Source organism: Elephantulus edwardii, unplaced genomic scaffold, assembly GCF_000299155.1.
Source record: "Elephantulus edwardii isolate Elephantulus edwardi_28Jun2011 unplaced genomic scaffold, EleEdw1.0 scaffold00109, whole genome shotgun sequence".
Lineage (NCBI taxonomy): Eukaryota > Metazoa > Chordata > Mammalia > Macroscelidea > Macroscelididae > Elephantulus > Elephantulus edwardii.
Window position 1 is genome coordinate 3,598,176 of NW_006399859.1, and position 16,277 is coordinate 3,614,452.

Below are 16,277 nucleotides of genomic sequence, written 5' to 3' on the forward strand. Positions count from 1 at the left end.
GGCCTTGAACCCTAATGAGCGAAGACCAGATGAGTTGTGGGAGGATGTCCACCATAGGTAACTATTATCACGTTTGACACATCAGTATCACAGTGTTTAGCATCACAGCAACCATGAATTACTGCTGTACAGCAAATGGACAGACCAGTGCTATTCCTCTTAGAGGAATGTTTGACCAAAAACAATTAAAACCAGCCTTTTCACAAATTACCTGGTCCAAAGGTTGTTGTTGTTGTTGTTGTTGTTAAATGCTGTTGAGTCATAGGCAACTCATAGTGATCCTACGAACTTTCTTCTTTTCTCCAAGTTCATAGGGTTCCCAGGGGCAAGCTATTTTGGAGCCACTCCTCCTTCCAAGCTTGTTTTAATGGGGGAGCTCCACCAAAAACTGTCTACCATGGGTGACCAATATCACATTTGGCACATCAAGGTCACAGTGTTCAACATCACAGCCACCAGGAGTTACCTCTGTACAGTAAATTGACAGAGCAGTGCTATCCCACCTAGAAGAATGTTTGACCAAAAACAATTAAAAACAGGCCTGAGGGCCCTTCAGGATTTAAAAATTCCAGCATGCCCACAAGCTGGTGGACTGTTTGTCAGAGACCCCCCAGTTCATCCGGCAAGTCCCGTCTGCCGACACCCACTTGCGGTGAGAAGAAAAGCATATGAGCCCGAATGTTTGCTCCCTACCTATATCCCTCCTGGAGATGCAAGACGTCTTACACAACTTCCAGCATAAAACCAACTCAGTCAAAGGTAGGCCCCCAAAATTCATCTTTCAAAGAACAGAACTCAGTGGCAGTTTCTAATTATCAGGAGTCTCTGATTCTGACAAGGCCCAGGTAGCCACACTACGAAAATGGCAAATCATCTCCCAATAATCTAATCTTGTCATGCTAAAGACATATGGAGGCATACCTCATTTTATTACACTTTGTTTTATTTTGCCTCACAAATACATTTTTTAACAAATTGAAGGTCATGGTAACTCAGGGAAAATCTATCAGTGGCATTTTCCCGTGGTACATGCTCACATCATGTCTGTGTGTTATATTTTGATAATTCTCACAATTAGAACTTTTTTGCAATTCTAATATACACTTGATGGGTCTTGCTCAGAAGCAGTCAGGAAATTAAAAGATGAGTAGTACTGGGAAAATCAAGTGGTCAAGGACCACTCCAGTGTGAAAAAGGGCAACAATGTCAGTTTAGAGACTAAGGTGCACCTGATACAGGCCATGGTCTTCAAAACTGCTTGCTATGCATCTGAGAGCTGGAATATGACTAAGGATAACAGAAGAATTGAGGCTTTTGAGTTATGGTGCTAGAGAAGGATGTTGAATGTACCATGGACTGCCAGGAGAACAAACAGGTCTGTCCAGAAGAAAGTGAAACCAAGTTTCTCTTTGGAACAAGAATTGAAACTTCATCTCACATATTTTGAGCATGTTGCCAGGAGGGACCAGTCCTTGGAGAAGGACACCTTGCTTGGAAAGGTGGAGGGTTAGTGCAGGAGAGGAAGGCCCTGGATGAGATGGATTGACACACTGTCTGTGGCCATGGAGGCAGGGGCGTCAGGGATAGTAAGGTTGTCTCAGAACAGGGTACGGTTCAGAGCCATTGTTCACAGCATCACTACGAGTCCTAGTGGACTAATAGCATCATTATACACTTAATTGCTTGTTGCTGCAGTATGGTGTAAAGATGATGTTATATGCACTGGGAAACAAAAACCTTTTGTTGTGTGTAACTTGCTTTATTGAGGTATTACCTTCATTGTGACGGTCTGGAACTAAACCCCCAGTGTCTCTGAGGTTTATAAGTAAATAAAAAGATACGAACTTGGAACTACAGGAAATAAATATATATATATTCCCTCCTCCCCTTTCTCTGTAATCAAGTTCAGGAGTTATGTTGTTTTAGGATTATACCATTCATGTTTAATTTGCTGCCAGAGCTAGACAACTCAGTCTAAAGAGATAAAGGAAATGACATGGAGCTCAGACTCTGCTGCTATCCAAAAGGTTAGCAGTTTGAGGCCACCTAGAACTCAAAAGCTCATTGTTGTCAAGTTGGTTCCAACTCATAGCAACCTTCCAGAGGGTTGGTTAGGCAGGATATCATCATGGGAGGAGCCTACCCATCTTTCTCCCGGAGTCACTGGTGAATCTGAACCACCAGAGACTTGTGGCAGCCTTTAGGTTAGCAGTCCAACTTGTAGACTAGGTTTAATAATCTACTTCTTTAAGAAACGACCATTTAAAACCTTAGTGAACAGGCTGGACTCTGACTTAGCCGGCTTTCTGCTTCTGAGTCAACTTAAAGGCAACTGGCTAAGTGTCTGGTTGGGTTTTTTTTTTTTTCCTTTTTCCCCCCCCCCCCCTTTCTTTTTTTAATCACAAGATCATTGGCTTAACTATAATAGCATAACTTCCAGTGGAGGGAAGACAGACGTGTTACTTAATGTCCACCATATGCTCTGTGAAACAGGACTTTAAGTGATTTGGATGCTGTGAGAACAGCTGTGTCTTTGGGGCAGCTCCCTAAGCACCTGCTTCCTGTAATGAGGTCTCTGTATACACACAAATAAAGTGGTCCCCAAAGCCCCATCTGACCTGGAGCCAAAGGGTACAAGAGTTGGGGTTTGGACCTAGGCCTCCATGGCCTCAGGCTAAGTGGCTCCTGGGCAGAAATGGGACTGAGACCTTAACATGTAGGTCTGGTGTTCGGGCACATATTCAGTGCTACATTGCCCAATGGACACATAGATGTATTTCATTTACAGACAGAGGTCTAGGGCAAGTTCTTAAAAGTTAGTAAGCCCACCTTCCAACAAACATCTGCATTTCTGGATTCACACACATTAATTAATGCAGGAAGCTAAAGAAAATGGTTGTGCAAATTGCTTGATTCTGTCTTTAGAGTCAAGATTGTATGTCTTCTTCTCACTGTCTAGCCAGCTGCCATATGACCTTTATGAGGGGTAAGGTTTCTTCTCATCTGTTGTTCCACTGATAGTACTGTTAAGTGCCCCCGGGCCACAGAGTGTGAGGAACCAGACAACCTGGGACTCCAGCATCCAGTCCTAGGCCCTCATAGATTAATCTGGGCCAATTATTGATCACCTCTGCTACCTCTACATGACGGCCACTGAGTCATGAGCCCAAACACTCACCACATTTTTATAAGCTTCCTCCTCAAAGGTGAGCTTCCTCCGGCCAATGAGCGTGACTTTCGAGAACAGATTTTGTTCCAAGATTTCTTTCAAGAGCACTTTGCCGGTTTCGCCACTGGCACCCAGGATAAAGACAGACTTATTCTGCATCCTGAAGTCTTCCTGAAGCTTGGGTAGCGCCTCTGTCATGGCCTCTGTCAAGGACAGGTGCTGATCTTAGGCTATGAGGGCCAGTTGGTCCTCACCCAGAGGAACAAGGGCTGGTTATCTGCAGGCTGGGCCCAGGAGAAAGTGCCGAGTCACAGCAGGAAGGAGGGGTGGAGTACCCAGGTGCTGTACACAGAGATAGTACACATATAGTGCAGGAGGGTGTGCCCAGTGCCACCAACGGGGGATCACGAGCCCCCTCTTACCACGGTGTTCCCCAGGTCTGGCCCGTTACAGCACTCCCTCTTCTGCCCATATGGGGTTGAGGGACTGTGTTAAGCACCCATGCAGGATATACCTGGAGCCGGCCCCAGCCCCGAATCCTCACGCTGCAGAAAAAGCAGGGTGGCCGCCAGGACCGCCACCGCCGCTGCGTTCAGTCCTGCGACCCCGGGCATCAGGACAGCCAGGCTTTCCCACGGCTCCGAAGATCCCTCAACCCAGCCCAAGGCCACCCTCTCCAGGTCTGCCCAGAGGTCAAAAGCTGCTACACCCAGGCCCACCACCGACCTATTCTTCCGGGTGACTTCGCGCGGCGCTGCCTGTCCCGCCCAGGAAGGCGGGGCCTGGGGAAGGCGCCCAGCCCTGCCTGGCAGAGACCCAGCACTGCGCTTGGACGATGCATGCAGGGCGATGGCTGGAGATCAGGCCCCAAGTCTCTCCCCGGTGTGCTGGGAATCAACAGGGCTCTCAACCCGGCAACTATCTTAAGACATTACCCAAACTGCACTCACATCCAAGGCTTCAGCCTGTGGACTCCTCCAGATCTGTACACTGTAATCCTCCCACCTCAGTACTTCAAACCAAAATGAAGACCTGTCCTTCCTTTCCTTGCGGTCACTGCAGAAATACACACAGAACAAGATCTGCTCCTTTGTGTGTGTGTGTGTGTGGGGGGTCACTGTATATACACACAGACACAGCCTGTGGGTCACTGTATACACAGCCTAGGGTCACTTGTACATACAACAGAGCAAGACCTGCCCCCTGGGGTGTGTCACTGTATACACACACACACACACACACACCATTCTGCCCGTTTGGTGGTCACTGTATAGACATGTATACAAACAACTTGAAAGTCACTATACATGCAGCCAGGGGTCACTGTACATACACAGAGCAAGACCTACCCCCTAGGGGGGGTGTCATTGTACAAACACTCCCCCAAAATATGCCCCGTTGAGGGTCACTGTTTACACACACACACACACACACACACACAGCCTGGGGGTCACTGTACATACACAGAACAAGACCTGTCCCTTGGAGGATGTCACTGTACAAACATACAAATCAAGACTTGCTCCCTTAGGGTTACTGTACACATACACACAGAGCAAAACTTGAGCCTTTTTATGTGTATACACACACAAAAACACACTCCAGAGTAAAACAAGACCTGCCCCTTACCTTTCTTCAAGTTACTGCACAAAAACACCTCTCCATCCCCAGCTCCTTCCTCAAGTAAGAAACCTGGCTGTGCCCTCTGGCTCCTCCCTCCTTCCTTTTCCACAGTGCAGGTTAACAACCATGGCCTTTTGTTCTGTCTTCAGATGCTGCTCTACTCTCATGCTTTCCTTATCTTCCTATCTGCTCCCAGGACTATAATCCCAGCTCTCACTGTACCTCACAGCACAACTGGCCTTCCTGCCCAGGTCCTGGCTCATCTCTGTTTCCTGGATGTTTTTTGGAAAAAAACAATAATGACATTGGATCCTCTCCTCACTCTCCATACTCCATACAGGAACCCTGGTTTCTAACCTAACTCATATTGAGCTGGCCCTGGATCTGGAAAGTTCTGGACAGTGATTGAATCGCAAAGGCAATCTGAACAACAAAAAAGAAAAGACTGAGCACTGCTTGCTTTTTGACCTCTGGATGTTCAAACACTCAAAAATCAAATCCTTGCTATCCAGTCTGAAGCAACTCCTAACTGAACTTCCAGATTGACCTTTTCAGAGACTTTGAATTGCTTTAGAGCAGATGGCTTATCTTTCTCCTAAGCAACTCCTGCTGGATTCAATCTAGCAGAAAGGCATGACCTTTAGTTTAACAATGCCCCTCCCTACTGACTGGGCCAGCACAGTGCCCTCTTTAAACACTAGTCGGTCTTTATTGCTGTTGATGAGGGTTGTCAAGTGGAGTGTGATCATTGAGACTTCATCTGCAAGGGTGATAATGCCCATATGATTTTTCTCGTTTGCAATCTTTACAGCCGCACACTGGCCTTCTCTTAAAGAATTATTGGATGAGTTCCAAATGCCAGCTTTTCAATTAACAACCAAGAGTTTAACTTTTGCATACCAGGGCTCCTCTGTCTTATTTTAAGAAATCTCAAAACAGATGGGAGTGTCCTATCCCCTGCTCTGGGGTCAATTGGGAGTTATTATCTGTAATATGTGACCCAGGCTCAGATGACACTTACTCAGGTTTTTCACTTTGAGGGGAGTCAAAGTCTGAGCTAGAGTCCAGCAGCACGGAGCAAAGGGTTAGAATGATGGCGTCTGATGGGGCAATCTGGTTTGTAGGTTTGCTACATTCCTGCCTGTTTTCAGAGCCTGTTTGTGTTGGTTCTTTCTGATATCCTCCCACTGGATCACTTTCACTTAAGGCAACTAGAGCTAATTGCAAACTAATTGCTTGCAATCAAGCCCCTGGACTGATGTTCAATAGAGTGGTACATCCCCCACAAGCCTGTCACTGTGCTTCTCTTCTGGTGTCTAGAGTTTATATGCTACTGTTATGTGCCATTGAGTAGGAACCAACTCATAGCTGACCCTTCAGTGCATTTTCAGAAGCTGTAGATCATACAGGAGGAGATTGCTGATCTTTGACCCATGGAGCAGCTGGTGGATTCAAACCACCTGCCTCTGGATTTACAGTACAATTCCTTACCCACTAGGCCACTGGAGCTCCCTAGAGCTTATATACTAAAATATAGCTTAAAACCTCATTGTTGTTGTTATGTGCTGTCAAGCCACCTGCGACTTATAGCAACCCTATGCACAACAGCCCTAAACCCTGCTCTCCTGTGACAGCCTCACTGTCTCCAACACACCCACCCCCATTACTCACGACACTGAATCAATCCACCTCATAGAGGGTCTTCCTCTCCTGGGCTGTCCCTCCACCCTCCCAAACATGACATCCCTCTCCAAGGATTGACCCCCTCCTTGCAACATGTCCAAAGTATGTCATGTGAAGCTTCAGAATCCTTGCCTCCAAGGAGCAGCCTGGCTTCACCCTCTCCAGGATGAACCTGTTCATTTCCTTAGCAGTCCATAGTATATTCAATACTCTTCTCCAGCACCACAGCGCAAAGGCATCAATTCTCCTTCTATCATCCTTAGTGACTGTCCAGCTCTCTGATGCATAGCAAGTAATGGCAAAGACCACGGCCTCTATCAGGTGCACTTTAGCCTCAAGAGTGACGTCATTGCTCTTCAATACTCAGGAGAGGTCCCTAAAGCAGACTTTTCCATCGTGATACATCTTTTAATTTCTTGGCTGCTGGTGCCAAAACCTCATTAGCTTATTAAAAAGTTTATATTTTAAAAAACCCTCATTAGCTAACATTGAGTAAGTAATGTCTTGGGGATTAATTTCTCTTAATTGTTGCAGAGACAGTTAATTGAAATTTAATATCCATGTCCCTTTTTCATTTTTAAAAAATTATTAATTTAATAAAAACTGACACATTGAACAGTGATAGTTGAAGATCGGAAAAGTTGTGGGATGATACCGAGGACATTATATATGGAGAAAGCAAGAGTTCATTTTAAAATATAGGAAAGGAAGTGACAATGAAAACAGCTGTTAGCAGGGACTCTAAAATGTACCTTGAATGTTGAGTAGCTAAAGCAACCCTTTGTTGAAGAGAAGATTTCAAAATTTGTCTTGAGAACACTGTTATCATAATGAAATATGCAAAGTTTTAGAGTTTAAAAACAAAATAGAAGAATAAAGTTAGCATTTATCAGGCTGAGAGATCTGAAGGAAACATTCAAGCCCTGAGCTGCAACACTAAAGAACTCAATGGGCAATATATTAAAGGATGTAGGAAGCATTAAAAGAATATGTAAGAAATACATAGATTTACTATACCAACAAAAAAAATTAGTTGATATTCAACCATTTAGATGATAAAAAATTGATGGTACTAAAGGAAGAAATTCAAGGTTCTCTGAAGTTTTTGGTGGGAAACAAGGCTCCATGAATTGATGTGATGCCAACAGAAATGCTGAAACAAATGAAAGCAACACTGAGGGTGTTCACTCATCTAGTTAAAGAAATCTCTTCACTTACCTGATCAATCAATTAGAAGAGATCTATATTTATGCCACTTCCTCCCTAGAAAAGTGATCAAAATGTGAAGTAATGTAACAGTATCTTAACAGCAGTGGTAAGGAAATAAAAAGGTGAATTGCTTTGGGAAAATCTGCTGTGCTGTCATGGACCTCTCCAGAGTGCTGAAGAGCAAAGACCTCAGCCTAGATACAAAGATGGGCCTAATCCAAGCCATGGTCTTCTCAATTACTTGTTATGCTTCAGAGAGTTGGACAATGACTAAGGATGACAGAAGAAGAATATATGCCTTTGAGGTGTGGTGCTGGAGAAGAGTGTTAAACATACCATTAACTGCCATGAAAACAAATAAGTCCGTTTTAGAGAAGGTGAAGCCAACTCTTTCCTTGGAGGCTAGGATTTTGAAGCTCCACCTCATTCACTTTGGGCACACGGCCAGGAGAGATCAGTCCTTGGAGAAGGATATCATGCTTGAGAAGGTGGATGGACAATGCAGGAGAGGGAGACCCCAGATGAGATGGATTGATACAATAACTGGGGTGATGAGGGTTGGTGTGTCAGAATTAGTGAGACTGGCTCAGGACAGGTAAGGGTTCCAAGCTGCTATACATAGGGTCACTATACACTTCAAGTGACTCAATGGCATATAAAAACAATAAAATACTATGACAAGTTTGGAAGCAGGAGTGGCATCAACTTCTTAAATAACACGGCTCTGGAAACCCTGAGAACTTTGCTAAATGACGATAGTTGTAGAGGGGCTTCAAGCCTTTTGTTCACAGTGTACTATGAGTTATGCTCGACTTGAAGGCAATCAACAAAGTTGTTGTACCTGTAGGCAAAATTTTGCTGAAGATCATTTTTCAAATGGTTATAGCATTAAACTACAGGGAACTGCCTGAAATTCAAGCTGGGTTCAAAATAGAATATGAAATCAATATCATCACTAGAATTAGATGAATCTTGACTAAAAACAAAAAATTACCAGAAAGATGTGTAACTGTAATTTATTGACTATACAGAGGCACTTAACTGTGTAAATCTTAATAACTTACGTGGAATGCTATTTAAAAATGAAAATTCCAGAACAGTTACTTGTGCTTCATGTAGGACCTACGCGCAGATGAAGAAGCAGTCCTCTGGACAACTACATGATGTTGCATAGCTTCAATTCAGGAAAGGTACATATCAAGATTCACCATATTTGATTAACTGTTCTCCCCACAAACAATCCAAGAAACTACACAACATAAAGGAAAGCCTCACTTATGGAGGAAGACCTGTAGAACACACATGACACAATTTTGCTTACTAAAAATGAGGAGGACTTAAAATATTAATGAAAACCAAGGACTACAAGCCTGTAGTATGGGCTACATCTTATCATAATGAAAATAGAAATTTCACAACTAGACAAAAAACAACCTGCTAAATGAAATGGGGAAGGGAAAATATTGATGTTGTCAAGGGTGTCATTTCACTTGAATCTACAATCAATTTCAATAGATGTAGCAGTTAAGAAATCAACAATGTCTTGCAGTGTTCAGATATGAAGAGTTCAAATGCAAAGATGACATTTTAAGGATAAAGGTGTACTTGATTCAATTAATGGCATTTTCAGTTGCCTTATCTGCAGGTGAAAGCTGGAGAGTGAATAAGGAAGACCAAAGAAATTAGTGACCATTTGAATTTGTGGTATTGATGAAGATTACTGAATATATTATGAAGTGCCAAAACCCCAAAATAACCATCTTGAAAGAAATACAAGTAGACCGTTTTTTTGAAGTCATGATGGCAAGACTGACAGTTTGGACATAGTAACAGTAATGACAAGCCCCTGGATAAGGAGATCATGCTTGGGAAAATACAGGGTTGGTGGAGAAGTCTCTTTAAAAATTAATTTATTAAAAAAAAGAATATATAATTAGACATTATATGTAAGACAATGGTCCAAAATAAGAGGTACATTGCAAAGAGGATTGGGGGAAAGGCAGGAGAATAGGGGGGAGGAAATTGTGCAATAATGAATGAATGAAAATCCAACTTTTCTGTAAACTTATTAAAATCACAATTAAAATAATTTGGGTTGAAAAAAAATTAATTTATATAGTGGCTGAAACAATGGACTCAAACAAAACATGAGACTGGCACAGGACAGAGCAGTTTTGGGTTGTACAAAAGATCTATGAGTCTGAAGTTAAACAACAATATCTTATGGAAAAGACACAAGCTTTTGTGACAGCAGCTTGTAATTCTAGTCACCTCATAGTCATCTTCTTAAATGTGGGAAGCCAAATTTCATTATAAATATTTATAATAAGCCAAATGCTAATATCAGGTTATTAGGAATGTCTGTTTACAAGTTGGAATTCACTTTGAAGCACTAAGGTAAACCTTAGATGTTTATAGGAGTAGGTACTAAGGCAAACCTTAAGCTCTTATATGATTCTTGTGAACAACCACTTGGCCAACTGACTGGAAGAGGTCAATATTTGTTCCCATCCCAAAGAAGGGCGACTCAACTGAGTGTGGAAACTACAGAACAATATCATTGATTTCACATGCAAGCAAGATTCTACTGAAGATTATCCAAAAACGACTGGAACAGCACATCAGCAGAGAACTGCCAGAAGTCCAGGCTGGGTTTAGAAAGGGTCGTGGTACTAGGGATATTGTAGCTGATGTTAGATGGATCTTAGCTGAAAGCAGAGAATACCAGAAGAATGTCTGTGTTTCATTGATTATGCAAAGGCATTTGACTGTGTGGATCATAACAAACTGTGGCTGACTCTGAGAAGAATGGGAATCCCAGAACATTTAATCGTGCTAATGCGAAACCTATACTTGGACCAAGAGGCAGTAGTCAGAACAGAGCAGGGCAACACTGCATGGTTCAAAATTGGGAGGTGTGTACACCAAGGATGCATCCTGTCTCCATACCTTTTCAACCTGTATGCAGAGCAGATTATCTGAGAGGCTGGGCTCTATGAGGAGAAGCATAGCGTTAGGATTGGTGGATGATCTATCAACAACCTGCATTATGCAGATGACACAACCTTGCTCGCTGAAACTGAGGAGGACCTCATGCACTTACTGCAGAGGGTCAAGGACTGCAGCCTTCAGTATGGACTGAGGCTCAATGTCAAGAAGACAAAAATTCTCACCACTGGACCTATCAGTAGCATCAGGATGGATGGCGAAGAGATAGAGATTGTTCACAGCTTCAGTTTGCTCGGCTCCACGGTCAACACTCTTGGCACCAGTAGCCAGGAAATCAAAAAACATATTGCGATGGGAAAGTCTGCGGTTAGGGACCTCTCCAAAATACTCAAGAGCAACAGTGTCTCTCTGGAGACTAAGGTCCGCCTGATACAGGCCATGGTTTTTGTAATCACTTGTTATGCATCAGAGAGTTGGACAATGACTAGGGAGGATAGAAGGAGAATTGACGCCTTTGAGCTGTGGTGCTGGAGAAGAGTATTGAATGTACCATGGACTGCCAAGAAAAAAAACAGATTCATCGTGGAGAGGATTAAACCAGGCTGCTCCTTGGAGGCAAGGATTCTGAGGCTTCGTCTGACATACTTTGGACATGTTGTAAGGAGAGACAGGTCTTTAGAGAGGGACATCATGCTGGGTAGAGTAGAGGGACAGCGCAGGAGGGGATGACCCTCTATGAGGTGGATTGATTCAGTGACTGGGGCACTGGGGATGGGTGTGTCAGAGGCAATGAGATTGGCTGTTGTACATAGGGTCGCTATGAGTCGCAAACGACTCGACGGCACATAACAACAACAACAACATTGTGTTTCCTAACCTGTCCCTTCTGAGTCAAGCATAAGGTTTTCAATAGGAAGAGCCTAGCTTCATTTGCATAGAATTCTCTTTGTGATTTGCTCCCTGACAATTTTCAATGAAGACACAGGGAAGCTGAGATCAGCACTTCAGTAGTTCCAGAATTGTTCGCCCCCTGCTTTACCTGTTTTTACTTATACATTCTTGGTCTTCTGTCTCGTTATTAATACTTATTAATATACTATACCCTCAGTCAGCAACACTTAAAACTTAAAAACAATTTTAAATGCATGGGCCCAGCCTTAGACTTACTGAATAAAATGATGCATTTTTAAGGCACTGATGCATTTTAAGGCATTTTAAGGTTCTACTGCACAAAGCACAGGGTCACCATGAAAGAACAGGCTACAAGGATCCAATAGCTAATAATATCTATTATGGGCTTCATTTTTCCACCTTTAAAAGATCCTCAAATCTTTATCAGATATTATTGTTATTATAGACAAGGGCGGTGAGGCCCATATAAGTTCAGCAGTTCACTGAAAATCACACAGTGAAATGTGTTCAGGCCAAGATGTGAACTACAGTTATCGAGCTTTAACAACCACATCTAACGGATTCTCTCAGAGTCAGTGTCTGTCTCATGTCTTTGAAACTCAGTTCTCTTTTGCTTATGAGAGTATTACTTACTTCATTGGGAACTTAAACAAATTAAAATAGTATCTATAAAGCATCGAAGTTCATAAAATTTAAAAGAAATAAGCATAATTATTAGTAATTTTTATAACATCATTAATCATTCTATTTTCATGAAATAGAATGACAGTTTCATCTTATGTCTAACTAAGATACTGACATTCTTAAGCCTGTTTATCCAGTTGCTGAATAGTCTTCTGCCCAAAGTCTCCTTGTAGGACTCGGAAGAGCTTTCTGAGGGAAAATGCATCTAGAGAAAAGAAGAATCCAGGCACACAAGTTGACACCAAAAGGAAAGATTCATTAGCAGAGAAGGTGAGTCAAAGGCAAGGTAGTAGGGATCACTTGTATGCATCACCTCACCTACTTGGTTTTCCACCCTGTGCATATGAGTGTTTGATAGTGAGCAGGAGAGACTTGAAAAATGGAAATACCATTTCACTAAAGGACAGACAAAAACCTCTAAAAGACATTGGGAGAAAGTTGATTGTTGATATGTGCCATCGAATCACCTTCCACTCATAGTGACCCTGTGTACACCAGCCCTGAACCCTGCTCTATCTTGAGCCAATTTCATTGTTTCTGACAAACCTACTCCCATTACCCCAGTCACTGAGTCAGTCCATGTCATCCAGGGCCTTCTTCCTTTCTTACTCTGTCCCTCCTCTCTTACTCTGTCCCTCATTTCTTCCAAGCATGATGTCCCTCTCCAGGGATTGCTCCCTCCTGGCAACATGCCCAAAGTATGTCAGAAGGAGCTTCAAAACCCTTGCTTCCAAGGAGCAGGTTTCACCCTCTCCAGAACAGATCTGTTTGCTCTCTTGGCAGCCAATGGTTCAGTACTCCTCTCCAGCACTGCAACTCAAAGACATTGATCCTTCTTCTACCATCCTTAGTCATTATCCAGCTCTCTGATACATAGTACTTAATTGTGAAGACTATGGTCTGGACTAGGCACACCTCAGTCTCTAGACTGACACTGTTTTTCTTCAATACTCTGAAGAGGTCCCTGACAACAGATTTTCCCAATGCAATTCATCTTTTAATTTCCTGGCTGCTGGTACCAAAAGTGTTGATTGTGGAACCGAGCAAGCTGAAGCTGAGCCCTTTTTAGTAGAACTCCCAACTCAAACTCCCTGCCGACCAGTTGGTTCCAGCTCCTAGCAATCCTCCATCCAGTTTCTGTGGCTATAAATTCTAATAAGAGGAGATTGCCCATCTTTCCCATGGAGCAGTTGGCCGGGCAAATACAAACCACCATGACATGTAGCCTTTAATTACAACACTGCATGGACTAGGTTATCAGAACTCCCTGCTTCATGTAAAGGAGTGGTAAAAGAGTATACTTATGATCCCAAAGATTACTTCTTGTTAGTTTATACTCTCAAGGGATTTGGAGCCCTGATCTGAAGAAAAGAGAGAAACAGAGATGAGAAAACTTTTGCCAAATAACATGTCTGAGACACACTCTACCTCCCAAAAACCTCCATATTCATACATGTGTAAGGGGAATTGTATGAGGACCAATAAGCTCTGATGACACAGTGTTTAGGAGCCTGGGCTACTAACCAAAAGATTGTCTCTCCTGTGGGGGAAAGATTAGGTTGTTTGCTCTTATAAAGATTTAACAGCCTTGGAAACCATATGGGAATTGCATACTCTGTCCTATAAGGGCTTCCTGATAATAGGAGGAGTAGCTGAAGGAAATTCAAGCTGATATGTGGAATTGCAGGTAAGCGGAGATAAGGGAAACCCTGAGCAAAGATTATTTTAAAATTCCTGACATGAGCAAGTAAAAAGGTGAATAAAATAGCTCTGTTGAGTGTGTATGTGTGTGCATGTATGTTTACAATGCAGAAAATAAATCCTATTCTCCTTTATACCCATCAACCCTTGAATGTATGCATGCTTGAACAATGCAGAAACTGCCAATAAATTTCAGACATTTTCAATGTCAGGTCTCTAAAAGTTCTTGAAAGCCCCAACTCTTGACGAATTGCAGCCACAAAACACTAGAGGGCGTGAGAGGAACTTTTATTTTCCTAGTGAACTATTTCATGTTAGAAACTCCAGGGGTCATGTCCTATAAACCCACCGCTTAAGGACACTGTCCATAGTGCTTCCTATAATTCTTAACAAGAGCAGGTTGCTTCTGCTTTTTCCAGTGGAGTGGTTAGTGGATTTGATAAAGACACTTTACAGTTCTTTTGGTTTTTAAAAAATGGAGTAACTGCAATCCGAAATGGATGTCAGAAGAGACACTGGAAATTGCCCTAGAGAGTCAAAAAGCCAAAACAAAGGGAAAACATGCCGAAATAAAAGAGCTGAACAGAAGATCTCAAAGGGCTGCTTGAGAGGATAAAGCAAAGTTTGTAATGAAATGTGTACAAAGCTGGAATTGGAGAATAAAAAGAGAAAGAGAAGAACTCGCTCTTCATTGCTCAAGAAAATGGAAAAACAAATTTAAGCTTCGAGTCACAATATTGAAAGATGCTGTGGGCAATATATTGAATGACCCAGAAAGCAAAAAAAAAAAAAAAAAAAAGAAGAAGATGGAGAGAATTGTTCATCTGTCTGTTGTTTGACTGAAAATTGAGTCCTAGAGGTGAGTTAGTACCTGGCTCAAAGGTGACTGTTGTTGTTGCTGTTATGTGCCGTTGAGTCGCTTGCTACTCATAGCGACCCTATGTACAACAGCCTTAAACTCCGCTCTGTCCTGTGCCAATCGCGCTGTCTCTGACACTCCCATCCCAATTATCCCAGTCACTGAATCAATCCACCTCATAGAGGGCCTTCCTCTCCTGCGCTGTCCCTCCACCCTCCCAAGCATGATGTCCCTCTCCAAGGACCGGTCTCTCCTCACAACATGTCAAAAGTATGTTAGACGGAGCCTCAGAATCCTTGCCTCCAAGAAGCCACCCGGTTTAACCCCTTTGAGTACAAATCTCTTTGTTTTCCTAGCAGTCCATGCTATTCTCAATACTCTTCTCCAGTACCACAGCTCAAAGGCATCAATTCTCCTTCTATCCTCCTTGGTCACTGTCCAACTCTCTGATGCATAACAAGTGATTGCAAAGACCATGGCCTGTATCAGACGCACCTTAGTCTCCAGAGAGACACCATTGCTCTTCAGTACTTTGGAGAGGTCCCTAACAGCAGACTTTCCCATGGCAATGCACCTTTTAATTTCCTGGCTGCTGGTGCCAAGACTGTTGACTGTGGAGCCAAGCAAACTAAAGCTGTGTACAATCTCAATCTCTTCACCATCCATCCTGATGCTGCCAATCGGTCCAGTGGTGAGAATCTTTGTCTTCTTGACATTGAGCCTCAATCCATATTGTAGGCTGCAGTCCTTGACACTCTGCAGCAGGCACTTCAGGGCCTCTTCAGTTTCAGCAAGCAGGGTTGTGTCATCCGCATAACGCAGGTTGTTGATAAATCGTCCACCAATCTTGACCCCACATTTCTCCTCATAGAGCCCAGCCTCCCGGATAATCTGTTCTGCATATAGGTTGAAAAGATATGGAGATAGGATGCATCCCCCTGGCGTACGCCCTTCCCAATTTTGAACCATGCAGTGTTCCCTTGCTCTGTTCTGATGACTGCCTCCTGGTCCAAGTATAAGTTTCGCATTAGAACGATCAAGTGTTCTGGGATTCCCATTCTTCTCAGAGTCAGCCATAGTTTGTTATTATCTACACAGTCAAATGCCTTTGCATAGTCAATGAAACACAGATAGACATTCCTCTGGTATTCCCTGTTTTCAGCCAAGATCCATCTAACATCAGCTACAATAGCTCTAGTACCACAACCCATTCTAAACCCAGCCTGGACTTCTGGTAGTTCTCTGTTGATGTGCTGTTCCAGTTGTTTTTGGATAATCTTCAGTAAAATCTTGCTTGCATGTGAAATCAGTGAGATTGTTCTGTAGTTTCCACATTCTCAGGGTTCCATTAGACTATGACAACTGGGTTAGAATCTAAATTCTGTCATACTCTAGCCATTAACTTCCATATGCCCTTGCTTCTTTATCTATAAAATGGAATTTAAGTAGTACTTACCAAGAACTAGCTCCAGGAATCAAAGGAATATC

At 42.9% G+C, this 16,277-nt stretch overlaps 1 pseudogene; it reads right to left on the bottom strand.

Annotated features, from left to right (window-relative positions):
- The window catches only part of LOC102857556, a 27,939-nt pseudogene extending 24,156 nt beyond the window's left edge, over nucleotides 1–3,783 (bottom strand).
- Between the last annotated feature and the right edge of the window lie 12,494 nt (nucleotides 3,784–16,277).